The 17730-nt window shown below is 43.5% G+C and overlaps 1 protein-coding gene across 4 annotated transcripts in view; it reads right to left on the bottom strand.

Moving 5' to 3' along the window:
• The window catches only part of MAPK6 (mitogen-activated protein kinase 6), a 31321-nt gene extending 16266 nt beyond the window's left edge, over positions 1 to 15055 (bottom strand). For 2 of the 4 annotated variants that reach the window (XM_036301704.1, XM_036301679.1), the window contains exon 1: positions 14899 to 15054. The gene's annotated coding sequence lies outside the window, so the exon portion shown is untranslated. Of the gene's footprint in view, positions 1 to 14254; positions 14412 to 14898 lie in introns of those variants that run through there. The other 2 variants (XM_036301714.1, XM_036301685.1) reach the window with 2 other exon arrangements.
• Between the last annotated feature and the right edge of the window lie 2675 nt (positions 15056 to 17730).

Below are 17730 nucleotides of genomic sequence, written 5' to 3'. Positions count from 1 at the left end.
AGTCAGACATCCTTAGCACTGCTGAGGAGGCGGGAGAGGATCCCACCACCACTACTGTACTGGCAGCCGTCAGCCTGGCTTGTGGCTGAGCAGAGCTCCCCCTGTGGGAGCGCACTGACCACCAGGGGGCAGCTCCTGCATTGAGCATCTGCCCCGCTGTGGTCAGTGTGTGTCATAGTGACCAGTCATTCCCAGTCATTCTGCTGTTAGGGTCAATTTGCATATTACCCTTTTATTATATAGGAGTGCCTGGCTAGCCTGGGTGAGGGGCTGATGGCTGTTTGCAGGCTGGCCACAGCCCCTTCAGGGTGGGGGGTCCCCCCTGGGGTGCCTGGCCAGCCTGGGTGAGGAGCTGAGGGCCGTTTTCAGGCCAGCTAAGCCCCCCAGCGGGGACCCTCACCCCATGAGGGTGTGGCCAGCCTGGGTGAGGGGCTGATGGCTGTTTGCAGGCTGGCCACAACCCCCAGCCACCCAAGCTCCCAGTGGAGGCTGGCTGGAAGCAGGTATCTGGGATTTATTTGTCTTCTATAATTGAAACTTTGTTGCCATGAGTGGAGGCCACAGCCAGCTCAGGGCTGGCGGGAAGCTTGGCTTCCTCCACCGCCCAGGCAAACCAAGCCTCCTGCTAGCTCCAGTTCCGTGGCTGCTGTCCGCCATCTTGGTTGGGTTAATTTGCATATAGTCACTCTGACTGGCTGGTGGGCGTGGCTTGGGGCATAGCAAAGGTACAGTCAATTAGCATCTTTGTCTTTTATTAGTGTAGATATAGCACTTGCTCAAAGTGAGCAAATCTTCAATTCTGAGAAATCAACAAACATGAAAAATTATGTGTGAAAGAGAAACTGATAATATTAAGAACTCAGGGACTATTTAACAAAAATTGATACTTACTATCCCTGAGCTCTTTTAATAAATGAGTGCTTCTTGTATCTGCTTAATATTATGAAGGACAGCAACAGCATAACAGCTTTCTTTGTTTTACTATAACAGAGATGCTTTCTTCAGTTTGCAAATTTTTGTCTGCTTCTCAGAAATCAGAGAAAAAAAAAGAAAACAAGCAGACTCCTAAAAATTCTGTAGCTTGTCAGTCAATTTGTAGTAAAACATTTAAAAGTTAATGTTTGCAAATTAACTTTTGAATTAAAAAAATACTTCATATTTTAAAGAACTTCAATGTGTCCCCTTGTTAATTTTTTCTAGTTGTATACTTGTTGATACTTCCTAGATACTACCAAATATCCTAGAAAAACAGTATTTTTCAAAGGTTCCAGTACTTCTGAAATATTTTTATTTCTAGTTTCCACATGAAGTAGAATGTTTGCCCCTACCTTTCTGCCCTAATATAGATAATTCCTTAAAGCTCAAGTTTTAAGTTTTTTTATAAATGCACATTTTTAAGTCAGTTCTATAGACTTAACATAAGAACAGTAAAATCTTTAAGTACTCTCTTAAGCTTCTAGTTCACTAATAGAGCAATCACAGTCCAGCACAAATAGCGCTTTGTCAAAAAACGACACCACTATTATCTGACAGAACAGCACTATAGTAGGAATTGCAGCCATGAGAGTGAGATCTCGCCTCAAGAACCCCTTCCCATCCACATCTGCCCTCTTTAAATTTTAAAAGCATCTCAGATCAGAAACAAGGGTGAAAACACCTTCTCAGAATCTCAGTGACTAATCTGCACTCACAGGGGTAGAGGGTGGGTAAAAATTCATCGCAGGAAAGGTAGGAGTTTGTGCCTATGCTGAGAGCTGCAGTCCTCACGGATTCAGTTGATGACAATACTAGTACTGAAAGCCTTGAACAGACTTCAGAAATATGAGGCCATTCTAAAAAAGAAGGTAATATTTATCAACAAAACTGTAATTCTACTACAAAGTGAGGACTACACCAATAAAACTGGGGAGAGGGGAGAACCCATTATGTACAATGACAGTGTCTGCACAGTTATCTGCCTCACTGTTCTGTATTCTTCAAAGTTCTTCAACATCCTTAACACCAAAAGCTACTGGAGCATCTTTTCAACCAGGAGCTTGAAAAGTAAGCCCACCTTAATCAGTAAGTTGGAGGTAATATTATATCTCTGCATGATAAAGTGGATCCAGTAAAGCAGTCACACTCATTCAGCAAGTATTTGCTAATTTATATATTATGTGCCTGTCAGTATACTAGGCACCAGGGATAAAATCTATCTATCTCTATATATAAAAGCTAAGCTACTGTTACGACCAAAGGACCAGAACAACCAGTCGACCAGTTGCTATGATGTGCACTGACCACCAAGGGGCAGATGCTAAACGCAGGAGCTGCCCCCTGGTGGTCAGTGCACTCCCATGGTCAACCAACCTCCCGCAGTCCCTCCCCCAGTCTGGCAGGCCCCGTCCAGCAGCCAGCAGAGCCCGGCTGGCAACAGGCAGGCTCCCAGCCCCCGGCAGGCATGCCCCAGCCAGCAGCAGGCCTGGCCCTGATCGGGACTGGGCAAGACAGCCCCAATAGGCCCTGATCACCAGCCAAGCCTAGGGACCCCACCCTTGCACAATTTTGTGCACTGGGCCTCTAGTCTATAATAATAAAAGGGTAATAAGCTAATTAGACCGGACATCCTTCCTGACGTCATTCCAGACATCCTTCCTGACAAAGCCGGGGCCAGAGGGAAGCTGGCTGGGGTCCCGGGTGCCTGTGGGCGGCCAGAGGAGGGAAGCAGCCCGGGTGCCTGTGGGCGGCCGGAGGAGGAAAGCCCAGGTCCTGGAGGGAAGCCGGTGCTGGAGGGAAGCCGGTGCTGGCAGCCAGGGGAAGGAAGGCCCACTCTTGCACAAATTTTCATGCATCAGACCTCTAGTAGTAACTATAAACAGACTTGAGCCCTGCCCTCACGAAGTTTACCAGTACAAGTATGGTTGGAGACAATAAAGTAACACAGGAAGAAGAGGAATGCAAAGGGGACACAAGTGCTACCAAGGAATGGCACAGGATGCTATGAGAGCCTACACTGGGAGATCTGACCTAATTAGAGAGATCAGGATGTATGTGTGCTCTAGGAGCCATTCCAAATCCTGATCTCTCCAACCATCTCCATCTTTCACATCAATCATGCAGCTCTCCTTGGCATCACTCAACTATACCAGCAAACTACTGGTCAGAGTATCCTCCAACCACATCAACAACTTCTAGAAATGTCCCATTATACCATTTTCTCTACCATCTTTCATGTTTTACTTCATAAAAGCAACATTCAAGGCTTACACTTAAGAAAGATCTGGGGTTCCACATCATTGTGTACTTTCCACACACTTCAAGAAAAGAAAAAGAAAACTAAGATGATACATTAACTTAAAATGACCCTTCCCAGCATCCTTCCCATTTCTTTACCTCCAAATATTACCCATTCCTACCAACCTCAGTGCTGATACTGTGTTGCTTGGAGAGAGAGCACTAAGTTTTAATTAGCTGGGTCAATGTTGTTTTGTTTTTAACAATTTGATAAATAGAATGAAGTACAGAGAATGACTTATAAGACTGAAGTTGGCTTTATGCTTTACCAGTGATCTTTTTTCAGCAATCCACCATAAGAAGGAAATAAAAGCTCTCTATATAGCCCAGGCTGGGTATCAGCTTCCTAAGCTTGCAAGACAGTTCCCTGGAACTACACTAAACACAACTGTCTCATCAAGCATTCCTTTCTTCCCTAAATTACCTCCTGCTTTCTTGTCATTTAGCCTAGCCCCCAGACCAAGAGAAATACAGGTACTCTGAGTCAAGCCTAAGTGCATAAAGTAAAGTTATAAAATGCAAAAGAAATAACTTCACTCTATCCCATCACCTCCATTCTATAGAAAATGGATAGTCTTTCCCTCTTATCCAGTTACAACTTGGCCTGGGTCAGTCAGTAAGGGAGCCTGGATGTGCAAAGCAAGTTTGAGATGAGGGCCTTATGCATAACAGTTACTTTTCTGGTTCTCTCCTCCATCTTCCACCCTGCATCTCCTCAGGATAAATGCTTATATGGGTCATCTGGCCTGATCAAACTCACTGACAGCTCTCCCCCTCCTCACTCTTCAACAGCTCTTGCCTATTTTGCTCTTCTCCAGGGTCATCTGAGTAATTTGAGTGAAATGGAATCCAGCCAGCCTCACATCTTCTCAGCCAAAACCCCAGCTGCTATTGGGGAGAAGGGAAAGGTTGAGATCTACTTATATTCACCCAGGACTGACTCCTAACCCTGGCACAGAGAGGTGGTGTTGCAGCAGTCACCCTTCCCTAAATTCAAGTCTCAAGATCTCATTAAAGCTACTAAGTTTCTCGGGCAGAGAAGCCCAAAGGCTACAGCTTAACTGTTTGCTCATATGCATTCTTAACAAAGCCCTTGCTCCTAATGTAGAACAGTCCTAAGAGTTATCAGGAACCTCTCTCAGGATTTGGACCTAAAACAGCCCCAGAGTGCAAATCAGTGTCAGTGAATGATCTTAGAAACCTGGGATGGCAGGGAGAACCTTAAAATTAAAACACCAAAGACTAACAGGCTTTGCCTACTATCAGGAACTACTGCTAGCTACTAAGTTTCTCGGGCAGAGAAGCCCAAAGGCTACAGCTTAACTGTTTGCTCATATGCATTCTTAACAAAGCCCTTGCTCCTAATGTAGAACAGTCCTAAGAGTTATCACTAACATTTCTTTCTCCTCTCTTTTTTTTTCCTTTTTTTAAAAAAGTATATTTTTATTGATTTCAGAGAGGAAAGGAAAGGAAAGAGATACACAAACAATGATGGGAACCAATGATTGGCTGAAACCGGGGCATGTGCCCTGACCAGGAATGGGAACTGTGATGTTCTGGTTCATAGGTCAATGCTCAACCACTGAGCCACATTGGCTAGAGTCCTCTCTTTTCTAATAGTCCTCTCTTTTCTAATTTTCCTTCCCTTGTCTTTTGCCATCCTCCCCAATCTAATTTAATTTAATCCCTATTCTTCAGATACTCTGATCCTCAATTTCCAGAGCACCATTCCCCTCCTCATTGTTTTAACTATTTTAAAATAAAAAGTTTGAGACTAAGTAGTTTTATTGACATTTTCTGAGCATAGTACCTAGTACTTAGTAGGCAACTTAAAAACTGTGCTATGGCCCTGGCTGGTTTGGCTCAGTAGACAGAGCATCGACCTGCAGACTCAAAGGCCCCGGGTTCAATTCCGGTCAAGGACACATGCCTAGGTTGCAGGCTCGGTCCCCGGTGGGGGCCATGCAGGAGGCAGTTGATCAATGATTCTCTCTCATCATTGATGTTTCTATCTCTCTTTCCTTCTCGCTTCTCTCTGAAATCAATAAAAAATATATATTTTTTAAAAAACTACTATGCCCTGGCCAGTGTGGCTAAATGGTTAATGCGTTGGCCCATGGACCAAAGGGTCGAGGGTTCGATTCCCAATCAAGGGCACATACCTGGGTTGCAAGGTTGATGCCCGGCCCTGGTCAGGGCATGTGCAGGAGGCAATCAATCAATGTATTTCTCTTGCATCAATATTTCTCTCTGTCTTTCCCTCTCTCTTCCACTTTCTGAAAATCAGTGGAAAAATATCATCAGGTGAGGATTAAAAAAATAATAATAAATAAAAAGATAATAGGAGCACAAAGTGCTAGAAAGGGGTAAACTGAATCATGCAATCTTAAGGTTTATAGTACTGGTGAAGTAGCTTTATGATTTAAAATAGACTATGGTAAGTAATGAAAGGCTAACAGGTTATCTTCAAATACCTTCTCCCTTTTTTGATCGTTATGTTTGCTTAATCACATGTCCATCAATGGAGAGTAAAGGAATGAAAAAAACTAAATAAATCACCAATTTTAAGTAATGATTTATTTTACCAGTTTTGATATACTTTTACATCAATCATACAAACTAATACATTGCTATTTAAAAACCATAGATTCACTGACAATTCCAAAGGAAATGGAAATTAACCAAGTGAATCAGGATACATATATGTATTTTAACTGAAATAATTTCAAGGTGCTCTACTTTCTGCTTTAAAAGTATAGAGTTTTAAGATATTAAAAAATTGTTGTGGAACATGGCCCCAAATCTAATTTGAGGATATAAATAACATATTTGATACATAGTTATCCCATGTTATAAACTATTATAAAAGCAATTAATTTTTTAACATATTTGTTTATATTATAAAGGAAGTCATTTTAAAAGACTAACCGATAATAGTAAACTTCATTAAGAATTATTATGGCCCTAGCTGGTTTGGCTCAGTGGATAGAGCGTCAGCCTGTGGACTGAAGGGTCCCAAGTTCGATTCCAGTCAAGGGCACATGCCCGGGGTTGCCAGCTCGATCCCCAGTATGGGGTGTGCAGAAGGCAGCTGATCAATGATTTTCTTTCATCATTGACATTTCTCTCTCTCTCTCTCTCTCTCTCTCCCCCCCTTCCTCTCTGAAATCAATAGAAATATATTTTAAAAAAAAGAATTATGTATATGTAAAGCTTTAGATAAATATATATATGTATATGTATATATATGTATATATGTATATGTATATGTGTGTGTGTGTGTGTGTGTATATATATATGTGTATATATATAGTATTATGTATGTAGCATTGTGCCAGGCATATACTCTTACACTAAATTCTCCTAACAACATTGCAGAATGGGTCTTAAGATCTTTATTTTAGAAACCTTAAATAATGCATTCAAGACCACACATTAGTGAGAGAGGCAGGATTTGAATCTCAGGTTTTTAAACCAAAGCCCATGATCTTTTCTCATGTAATAATGTAATTTTCTAATTGACAAATACAGTACACATATATACACACACCCAACCCTTTGAGAGTAGTGTATTTCCTACAGGACATTCTTCTGCATAACCAAATATAATCATCAAAGTCAGGAAATTCACACTGGTATAATACTCAGATCCTATCTAATACTACTAAGTGTCTGCCACTGTACCAATAATGTACTTGAAAGCTAAAAAAACAAAAAGAAACCCAGTCCAGAATCATGTTACATTAACTACAATGCAATCTTTAGCATATTTTTTTCCCTTTAGAAGTTTAAAGGAATCAAATTATTTTTTATAGTCCACAAAAATTTACTGAGCACTTGACATGTGCAAGGCACTGTTTAATGGCACATTGGAGAATAAGACAATTAAGGGTTCTCCTCATTCCAAAGAGTTTATATTCTAAGGAAGACTTAACAAGTAAACTAATAACCTAATTTAGATTTAGCCAAGTGTTATGATGGATGTCTGGGAAATGGCCTTCTAAGGAGCTGAAACCCAAATGAGAAGGTACCAACATTGCTAAGAGATGGGAGAAGACAGAACTTGGTATTTTGAAGGAAAAGAAAAGATGCCAGTGTAGCCACAGCACCTCGAGGAAAGGGTGTGGGAACTAATTATGTATATAAAAAGCTAAGCGACCATCCAACTGGCCAGTAGGTACAACGCACACTGACCACAAGGGGGCAGAGGCTCAATGCAGGAGCTGCTGAGCTGTGGTGACTTGGCAGTGGCGGTTCTCGGGTGACCAACCCCGGAACCAGAGAGGAGGGAGCCAAATTCTGGGGTGCGCCACCTGAGAACTGCCCTCTCGCAATCTGGGACCCCCTCGGGGGATGTCAGAGAGCCAGTTTCGGCACAATCACTGCAGGCCAGGCAGAAAGACCCCACCTGCTGGAAGGACCCCGGCTCACTCCGCAGACGCCCTTCGAGCCACGGTGCCGCCCCAGGAGCGGCCAGCCGGGGAAGGGTCCATGAGAGGTTGGCTCCAAGGTGTGTTTGACCCATCTTGCCAAGCCCCGCCCCGCAGGCCACCTTCTAATTAATTTCCTTTCAATGTGCACAAATCCGTGCACCTGGGCACTAGTATAGAGATAAGGTTGGATAAGTTGAAAAGAACACATGAGGCAGGATCCTACATTTTATAACTAAGCGATAAGGAAAACTATTAAAGTCTTTAAGCAATTGGTATGGTTTAATTTATATTTTTAAAATTCTGGTGACTGGGAAGAGAATGAACTGAAGATAGTTTAGTGAAAGTAGAGACCAGTTAAAAGCTACTTCAGTAGGCCCATGAGATGATGGCTGAGACTAGGCTGCTAGAAATGAAGATGTCAAACAGGAGATAAATTCAAATGATATTTTGGAAACCAAGAAAACTTGATGATCGCATACATATGAGTGATAAAGAACCCAGAGAATTCAGGGATAACTCCTAGGTTCCAATTACTGAGATGGAGAAGACTGGGACAAGAAGAATATGGGAGAAAGGGTTCTAGTTTGTAAATGTTGTCTATTTAGATAATGTCTATTTAGATAACTGAGTGGTAATATCAAGCAGGCAACTAAATAACGTGTCTGGAGTTCAAACAAGAAGTTTAAACCAGAAACATAAATTTGAGAATTATCCACATGCACAGTGTATGTAAAACAGTAAGTTGAAGGAGACCACATAAGGAAGGAATTTAGAAAGAGAAGGAAAAAAAAAAAAACACCCAGGACTAAATTCTAAGATATGCCTATACTTAGAGGCAGGAAGAGGAAAGAAGCCTCTAAAAAAGTATGACAAGAGCCCTAGGCGGTGTGGCCCTATGGTTACAGCTTCTGTCCTCACATCATGGTCGAGGGTTTGATCCATGGCCCCGGTGAGGGCAAGTGCTGGAAGCAACCAATCGATGTGTCTCTCTTACATTGATGTTTCTTTGTCTCTCCGGCCTCCCTTCTACTCTCTCTAAAAATCAATGGAGCCCTAGCTGGTTTGGATCAGTGGATAGAGCATCCATCAGCTTGCGGACCAAAGGGTCCCAGGTTCAATTCTGGTCAAGGGCACCCACCTTGGTTGCAAGCTCCTCCCTGGCCCATGCAGGAGGCAACCAATTGATGTTATTCTCTCACATCGATGTTTCTCTCTGTCTTTCCCTCTCTTTTCCTCTCCCTAAAAATCAATGGAAACAAATATCCTCGGGTGAGGATTAGCGCACACACACAAAAAAAAGTATGACAAGGTATGAGGCAGGAGAAAAACAAGATGACCATGCATCTCATAAGCTAAGAGAAGCAAGTGAATGGGCAGAAAACAGTTGTCAACTATACTGAAGGCTAGTACAAGATCCTATAATGTGGATTTGGCAAATGTAACTCACTGGTAACCTTAACTAGAACAATTTCAGTGGTGAGATGGTACTAGAAGCCAGTCTGGAGTAGGTTGAAGAGCAATGGAAACTGGAAAGAGTATACAAGACAACTCTTGAAAATTTGCTTAAAAGAAGATCAGCAAAATTTAGTAATAGCTAGGGGAGAAGAATGTGAAATCATGAGAGGATTTATCAGCGATTTCTACATCTGCACTAACCAGTATGGTAGCCAACAGCCATAGCCACATATGGCTACTGAACAACTGAAATGCGGCTACCATATTGGACAGTATAGCTATAGAGCACATTTGTATACTAATAACAATGACCCAACAGAAAGGAGAAAATTTATGATGAAGACGAGAGATGGGTCCTTGAGAAGTCAAGAAAAGGAATCCAAAGCACAAGTGGAGGAATCCACAAGCAATAAACACAAATGAAGCAAGACACACAATTCTAGTGAGCAATGGGAACCAACACGACCTAAAACCAGAATATGTCTTAAACTTGGCTGGAATCTTAAGCATAAGACTAAATTACAGAAGGCTATAAAAGCTATGCAGTAGGGGAGGAGAAGGTAATTCATACTTATTGAGTACCTATTAACCTATTAAGCGCCAGGCATTTTCTGTGTAACAAATTATTTGTTATGCAGAACCACTACCATGTAAAAGTCTCATTTTACAAACAAGAGCATAGATGTCCTGGGGGCGGGGGGTGGGGGGGTGTCAAGCAGCTTCACTGAAATCATACATATAGTAAATGTCAAAAGTTGGACACAGGCCAGTCTGACGTACTCTAGGGTTAGAATCTTCCCAATGCATAAGGTGGGAGGTTAAGAACCACTCAATGTTTCTGTACCTGGAATAAATAACAAATGACATATCAATCTGGCAACTATCAAGTGCCAACAAGCCTGGAGGTTCTACTAGGCCAAGAGAATAACTGTCCCCTCAAAGCTCTCAAGATAATGAAGAAACACTTATTTAACAGCTATTTTTAATTTTTTAGTCCAAGTGAAAATAATTTTATTGAGACAAAAGGAAAAATATACATTCTTGTAACTGATATTATCTACTTTATTGAACACAGGAGTATCAATCAGAAAACTGGTACTGCTTTAATTACTAAAATAATATTTGAGCATACTAGAAAAATAGGTAGTTAGAAACCTCCCATATCTCCAATTTATAAATGAAGAGGGAAATTATTAAATTGAGCCTAATCAGTTATTAAATTATAACTTAGATTATTTTAAATTTAATGTGGGTAAAGATCACCCAGATCTGTGCTGTCCAATATGGTAGCCACTAGCTATCTGCAGCTGTTTAAATATAAATTAATTACAATGAAATAAAATTAAAAATTCAGTCCCTAAGGTGCACCACCTGCAAGTACTCAATAGTTATATGCGGCTACCTCATTGGACAGCACAGAACAGAATATTTTAATCATCACAAAAACTTCTATTGGACAGTAATTATATCCTCAATTTCCCTCTTGACTTTTTTCAGGAGGGCCCATTAAAAGGGCAACTCAAGACCTGAATTTTCCAAATCAGTTACTAATCAGCTGAGCAACTATGTATACATCACTTAGCAGTGCTCCCAGAAATGCACATTTGAATCACCTGCAAATCTTATTAAAATGCAGATTCTAATTCAGTAGGTCATAAAACGGGGTCAAGATTCTGCACTTCGAACAAACTCCCACCATGCTTAGATCTCTCTGCACCTTGTTTCTTTAGCTGTCAAATGATGTGCCAAGGGCAAGATAATGTCCTTGACCCTTTTGTACAGACTAACGTTTTATAGTTTTATGGCTGTACAGAATTAAATGCACAGAGACTTCATACTCTCTGCAGAGATAGGCTCTTTCCTAAAGTGAATGCTAGAGTTCTAACAATTTTTGTGATACCATTGTTTTTTCATGAAAAGACATAAATTTAAATGGAAAACGTTGTTTGCTATATAAACATTTGATCTCTGTACAACTTTTCAGAAATGGATTTAAAAGGCTGGCACATAGGAAAGACAAACTTTTTAAAACTATTAGAGGGGCACATTCTATTTTCTAACGATGCAGTTCATTGAGGGGGGAAAAACAATGCTGGATGCAGTCTACACTGTTACCTTAAAAGCATCAGCTCCACATGAAAAACAACTCCCTGGAAAAAACCATTAACTAAAATAACATTATTGTTGTTTTTGTAAAGTCTCAGTCATGGCTCTGGAGCAATAAAACTGACCTAAATCCCCTTACCATTAGCAGGCTAGAGTAATGTAACAGCTCACAAAACAAGCTGAAGGAGATGACAAGAGGCAGCCAACAATGCCACAAAGAATTTACTTTTGAGGCATCTTCTTTCCATTTTAACAGGAGTTCATGGTTCATGTGGGACTAGGAACAAGGAACCACATAGCAGTGGTAAGGCTAACCATTTCATAAGGCAATATACCTCACTGAAAAGAGGCTAAGATATTCAGTTTGTTTATAAATTCTTAATTATGCACAACAGCTAATTACCTATGATCTTAAAAACACACACAAAGGAAGTACTTGTTCAACCTCTAAGTGATAGAATGCTTTGAAAATCTGTAATACTTTTATACTTGTATTTTTATATTTCTTTTAGTAGGAAATATATTTTTAAGGTTTGAATTAAACCTTTTTAAGTTCCTCTATATAAATTATGCAATGCTCTTCCAAAATCTCTCCAAATATTTAATTCACATTAACAATACACTTTATTGCTCACAAAATTCTCCAAATAAGTCATTTTGAGAAAATAGTATACAAAAAGAAGTGAGGGAATGGGGAGTTTTTTCTTTTCATCTTTAAAACAAGCTGCCAGTCTCAATTTTTTTTTCTTCTCAATCTTATTTTAAGGCAACCTGCTAAACAGTTGCTTTTTAGAATCAGTCAAAATATCTTAATTACCAAATTTCAGTGTATGTCCTAAATTTGGAACTGTACATTCAGCTTATCTTTTTTAAAAACTGATGAAAAACAGTGCCACCCTGGCCGGTGTAGCTGCTGGATGTTGTCCCATGCACCAAAAGGTTGCCCGGTTTGATTTGGGATCAGGGCACATGCCTAGTTGCTGGCTTGATCCCCTGGGGTAGGAGGTATGCAGGAGGCAGCTGACGACCATGGATGTTTTGCTTTCACATCAATGTTTCTCTCTCCCTCTCTCTTCCTCCCTTTCTAAAAAATTTTATATATATATACAGTGCCTGTAACAATACCTATCTATTTCAAGTTATCTTTGTTAAGCTGAAAACTCATTTAGATCTGGAGAAAGCACTATGTATAATTCCATCAGAGTGGAATGCTCATGTTCAGATGCAATATTTCTGTACCTTTTCCACTTAAAACTAATTTGTAGATTTTATAAAGATAACTTTTACATTACCAATGAAAACATAAGGTTAATTTCTACCATAAAAGTACTATCTGTCCTTTGTAAATAATCTGTAACAAATCTCTCTCAATAAGAACCAAAGACCAGTTAGGACCAAACATTTAATTTCAGCAACTGACCAGCAATTTTATCTTTCAATACATGTTCCAACACCTGTAGGATATATGATAACCTTTTGAAATGCAATTTAAGAAGCCATCACTTTTTTAGAGAAACTGTGGTTCCTCCTGAGAAAGAGAGAATTATAATGTGGACAGAAACATGTTAGCCTATCATTTAAAAAACTACAGAGTATTAAAAAAAAAAAAAAAAAAAGGCCACGTAGCAGCCCGTGGGCAGGATGAGTCATCACCCAACTCAAAACTTGCAGCACTTCAAGCTTCCTCCTACCCGACCCCATCCCCTTCAGCAATGTACCAGCCTGAGTCAGCAAACCTTTCCATTTTGTCAGTTATGAATTCCCACGAAGGTTAAATGAACTTATGCAAAACACTGCAACACATTTGGGACTAAGACTTGTCACTGGAACATGTGCTTTTTCTACTGCAAAATTAACTGATCTTCAAATCAATCTTCTCTAGATTCTTAATTTACAGAAAGTAATCAAACACTAATCCTCTTTTGTAAATAAGTGACCTTCAAACTATGGTGATATGTAAAGGTTTTTATAAACAATTCTCCATTTCCCAGAAGGTTTTTTTTTCCTTTTAATCTGAATAATAATTTCTAGATGATAAAAACATGTCCTGCTCAAATCTGGCATTTCCTGGATGACAGCAATTACTGAATTTAGGACACCAGTAAGCAATTTTACAAGTTTCACAGGCAATACTCTTAAGTGATGTAACATGCATGTGTGTGAAAGGACTTTACACACCTTGGCACATAGCAAGCCCTTCCTTCATAAACATGTTTGAACTACTACTCGCTAAAGACATGCAAAGTTTCTTCCACCCAATAAAACACTATTTTTCAAACGTTAAAAAAATCTGGCGTTTCTAAGAGAAACTCTAGAGGCAATCCCCTCTTTGGACCCTCCATTCAGTGACTAGGATTCCTAGTCAGATTACTCTTTCCAGCTCAGTTTCCCAACGTGGAAACGAGAGGCTATGTCCAATCAGAACTTGAAAATATAACAAGGCAGGAAGAATCGAGCAATCAGAAAATTACTCTGAAGCTGTTTGCGCTCCATTTTGTCCCGTTAATTTTTTTCTCAACACATCATCTTGTATGCGTAAAACAAAAAAAAAAAAAAAAAAGTTAATACTGAGACTGACTGTTAAGGGCATTTGTAGCACTGAAGGGAAAAAAAACCCACACGACTTTTGCTGCAAACCCAGTAGGCTTCCAATTCCACATCACCAGACTCCTTCACTGGACTTTTCCCAATGAGCAAGCAAGAGAAAAACCAGGAAAGGGATAAAAAGAAGATCCTGCTTCCCGGAGCTCCCACCTACCACCTGCCCCAGTTGAGTCTTCCTACAAAACTAGGAACAAAGGAGGCCAAAACACCTTTCCTTTTCCGCGCACCTCATCGAGTCAAACGGCAACGCGCGGCGCAGGCCCCCGGCAGTGCACTGACAAAACCCGTTCCCACGGGGGTCCTTTCCCGGCCCCCCGCTCCCCGGCCCGTCCCGGGCGCGACGAAGGCCAGGCTGCAGGAGGAAAAGGGGGATTCCGACTCACGAGTTTGCTGCGTCTCCTGTACGGCCAGACTCAAAACTTAGGCAGAGGACCCACGGCTCTGCGGCGAGCCGGGGAGGTGTGCGCCCGGCGAGGGTGCGCGCTGCGCCTTAGCCGAGGCCGCCGGAGACTTTGCCCGGCGGAGTCAGCTGAGGCCGAGTCACTGGCCTGGGAAGGGGGAGGAGACGCGGGAGCCTTCCGACCGGCAGCGCGCCAGGCGGGCGAGACTCCGCGCCACCTCCGGCTCCGGGCCGCCCCTCCCAGCCCGCCGGGCCGGGCTTCGAACCCGCGGACTTGGCGAGGGCGGAGGGGCCGCGGCGGCACGCCGGGCTCGGGACCGGCGGGCGCGGCCGGGACCCGCTGCCGGCGAGGGGCGTGCCGCACGGGTGGGAGGGGCGCGCCGGCCGCACCGCCGGCCCCACGCGGGGACCCCGGCCCGCCGGCCCGCGCGGGGACCCGCCGGCCAAGCCCGAGCGGGCGGGCCGGCGGGCGGGCGGGAGGTAGAACAAAAGCGCCTTTGTTGAACGGCGGCCGCCGGAGGGTCACACACAATGGAGGAGGGAGCCGGCTCCTCCGCCGGGCCCGCCGAGGCGCCCTCCCGAGCCGCCCGCGGCGCGCCCCGCACACGTACACACACACACACTCACGGGACTCCTCCGACTCATCGAGGGCGTGCGGGGCCCGCGGACAGCCCCCAGGGTCGGCTCCGGTCTCCGGCTCTGCGGGCGGCAGCGGCGTCTCGGAGGCTCCCGCTTTGCCGCAGTCGCCGCCATGTAACCCCGACCCGAGAGAGAGGGAGAGGGAGAGGGAGAGGGGCGGGGCCTCTCGCCGCCACGCCCCCCACGTCACAGGCTCACTCCACGGGTTCCCTCCGCCCCCGCCGCCCCGCGCGTCCGCACGCGCCGGAATTTCCAACGCCCGTGACTGGGCGCGGCGGGGGCGGCCGGAGTCACGCGGGCCCGTCGGCCGCCTCGGTGGGGGCTGGCGGGGAGGCGGGCGGACGAGCCTCCTGCTCCGCTCTTGCCCCAGCACAAAAGCACGAAGTGCCAACTCCTGAGGCCCGTTTACTGCGCAGCTACTACATGCAGGGCCCTGGGCTACCAGCAGGAACAGGCCTTGGTCCCTGTCCCCAGGATGGGCCGGGAGCAGGGCTGGACCTGAAGATGGTGCACTAGAAGGCGCGAGCCCACTTACAGGGCCAGCCTGTTAGAGGGCCACTGCTCAGAAGGCCATTAATTCTGCCTGAGGGATGGAGGAAGACTTCTGAGTGAGGTCCCCAGGGTGACCTTCAGCTCTATCAGAAGGCACTGATTTAACTTGAGGAGGTGAGGGGGAGGGTGCTCCCGCTATGGACCGGTGTGAGCAAATGCTGGGAGCAGGAGAGCCCTGGGGGGGGGGGGGGGGCGGGGGGTGCTGAGTGGGGGGGGCGGTTTGCAGCAACTGGGTCTAGGTCAGTGGTTCTCAACCTTCCTAATGCTGCGACCCTTTAATACAGTTCCTCATGTTGTGGTGACCCCCAACCATAAAATTATTTTCGTTGCTACTTCATAAGTAATTTTGCTACTGTTATGAATCGTCATGTAAATATCTGATATGCAGGATGTATTTTCATTGTTACAAATTGAACGTAATTAAAGCATAGTGATTAATCACAAAAACAATATGTAAGTATATATGTGTTTTCCGATGGTCTTAGGCGACTCCTGTGAAAGGGTGATTCGACCCCCCAAAGGGGTCGTGACCCACAGGTTGAGAATCGCTGGTCTAGGCCAATATGACAGAAGAGCTGAAGTGGAGAGGAATACATACTGGGAGATTATGGGAAATACGGACTGGTGCCTAATGGGCCCGCTTGGCTGAAATGCAAACGTATTTTATCGTGGCTTATTGAGTCCAAGGAACCTTGCCAGGGTTTATGTGAAATTTATGTAGGGACACAGGTCAACATATTTTTTCAGTGACTTCATCACCATTCCTGAATGAGAACCAAAAGTTTGGCAGCGCGTGTCCATTATTATGACCATCTTCAAGCTTCAAGCGTGAGGCAAAGACCACTTCAAAGATTCTCTTGTGTCTTGAAGTTAAGTGGTTGGGATGGGGTTTAAATGTTTTGTATTTTTTATATTTCAGACGCTACCATCTGAGTACCAGGTGTGAAGAGGAGATGGTGAGTAAGACCGGGAGGAAGGGGCGGCTTGTTCCAACCGCAGGATTTTGAATTTGTAGATGCAGCCTCTCTCTCTGCCACAAGAGCTCCCCACCTGCATCCCTTACTGCCCCTGCTCGCCGCAGATTCCTAAGACACCTTTCCTCCCTCACCCATCAGTGTTGGATTACCAGGAGGCAGCGGGGAGGAGAGTAAGTAACCAGCACGGTGCCTTTCCTCAGGGAGCTTAAGATGCAAGGTCAGCTCCTGACTTCCAACAGACACCCCCAAAATAACCTGTGGATGAAGCAAAGCCAAGTGTATTGCTTACAGCAGTAAGAGAGACCACTACGTTGACAGTCTTAGTAGTGTCTCAAAGAGGGAGGTCAAGAGTAGGGTAGTTTGAAGATTTGGTGGATCTGGTTTAAGATAGGCCATTCCGGCCCTAACCGGTTTGGCTCATTGGAAGGAGCGTCGGCCTGTGGACTGAAGGGTCCCAGGTTCGCTTCCTGTCAAGGGCATGTACCTTGGTTGCGGGCACATCCCCAGTGGGAGGTGTGCAGGAGGCAGCTGGTCGATGTTTCTCTCTCATCGATGTTTTTAACTCTCTATCCCTCTCCCGTCCTCCCTGTAAAAAATCAATAAAATATATTAAAAAAAAAAAAAAAAGATAGGTTGTTCCGTGAAAGAGCACGGCTAAATTTGTTCAGGATGACTGTACACAGGGAGGGGAGAGTCTTGAAGCAAACCTAGAAGCGTAAACAGTTGTCTGATAAACCCAATCGCGTCATCTTGAGGAGGGGACTATTTATCCTGATGTAGGCGAGATCAGTCAATAGCCTGTTCAGAAAAATGGACTTTGAGGAAGTTCCTGAAACTGCAATTAAGTTATTTGCAACTCCTTCTTGAACAAGACTTTCTTGAAATTAAAGTCATGTTTATGCAGACGGTTGCGTTGTAAAGTATTAGTTTTTAATCCTATTGTGTGGCTGTAAATAGTTGCAGTTCTCGGTAACTTCCCACAACTTCATTGGTGAATAATGAATTCATTTTGGTGGATTATAACCTGCCTTTTCTTCTTAGTGAGATAAGAGCAAAAAACTAGAGCCCTTCGCATCACCCATAACAAAGGGTATATACTGTTTTGCAGAACTTTTGTTTCAATCATGTACCATATTTCAACAACTCTACAATGTCATCAATTGTGATACGCCATTATTTTATGTACTATTCAGAAAGCGAAAATTCTACCAAAATATGATAGCCTATTGCTACATCCTAATTTCAGATTTATTAAAATTGAGAAAGTATTTCTTAAAATTAATGAAATATA

Source organism: Myotis myotis, unplaced genomic scaffold, assembly GCF_014108235.1.
Source record: "Myotis myotis isolate mMyoMyo1 unplaced genomic scaffold, mMyoMyo1.p scaffold_m19_p_1, whole genome shotgun sequence".
NCBI lineage: Eukaryota > Metazoa > Chordata > Mammalia > Chiroptera > Vespertilionidae > Myotis > Myotis myotis.
Note: the sequence above shows the minus strand (reverse complement) of the source record. Positions and strands in the feature narration are given on the sequence as shown.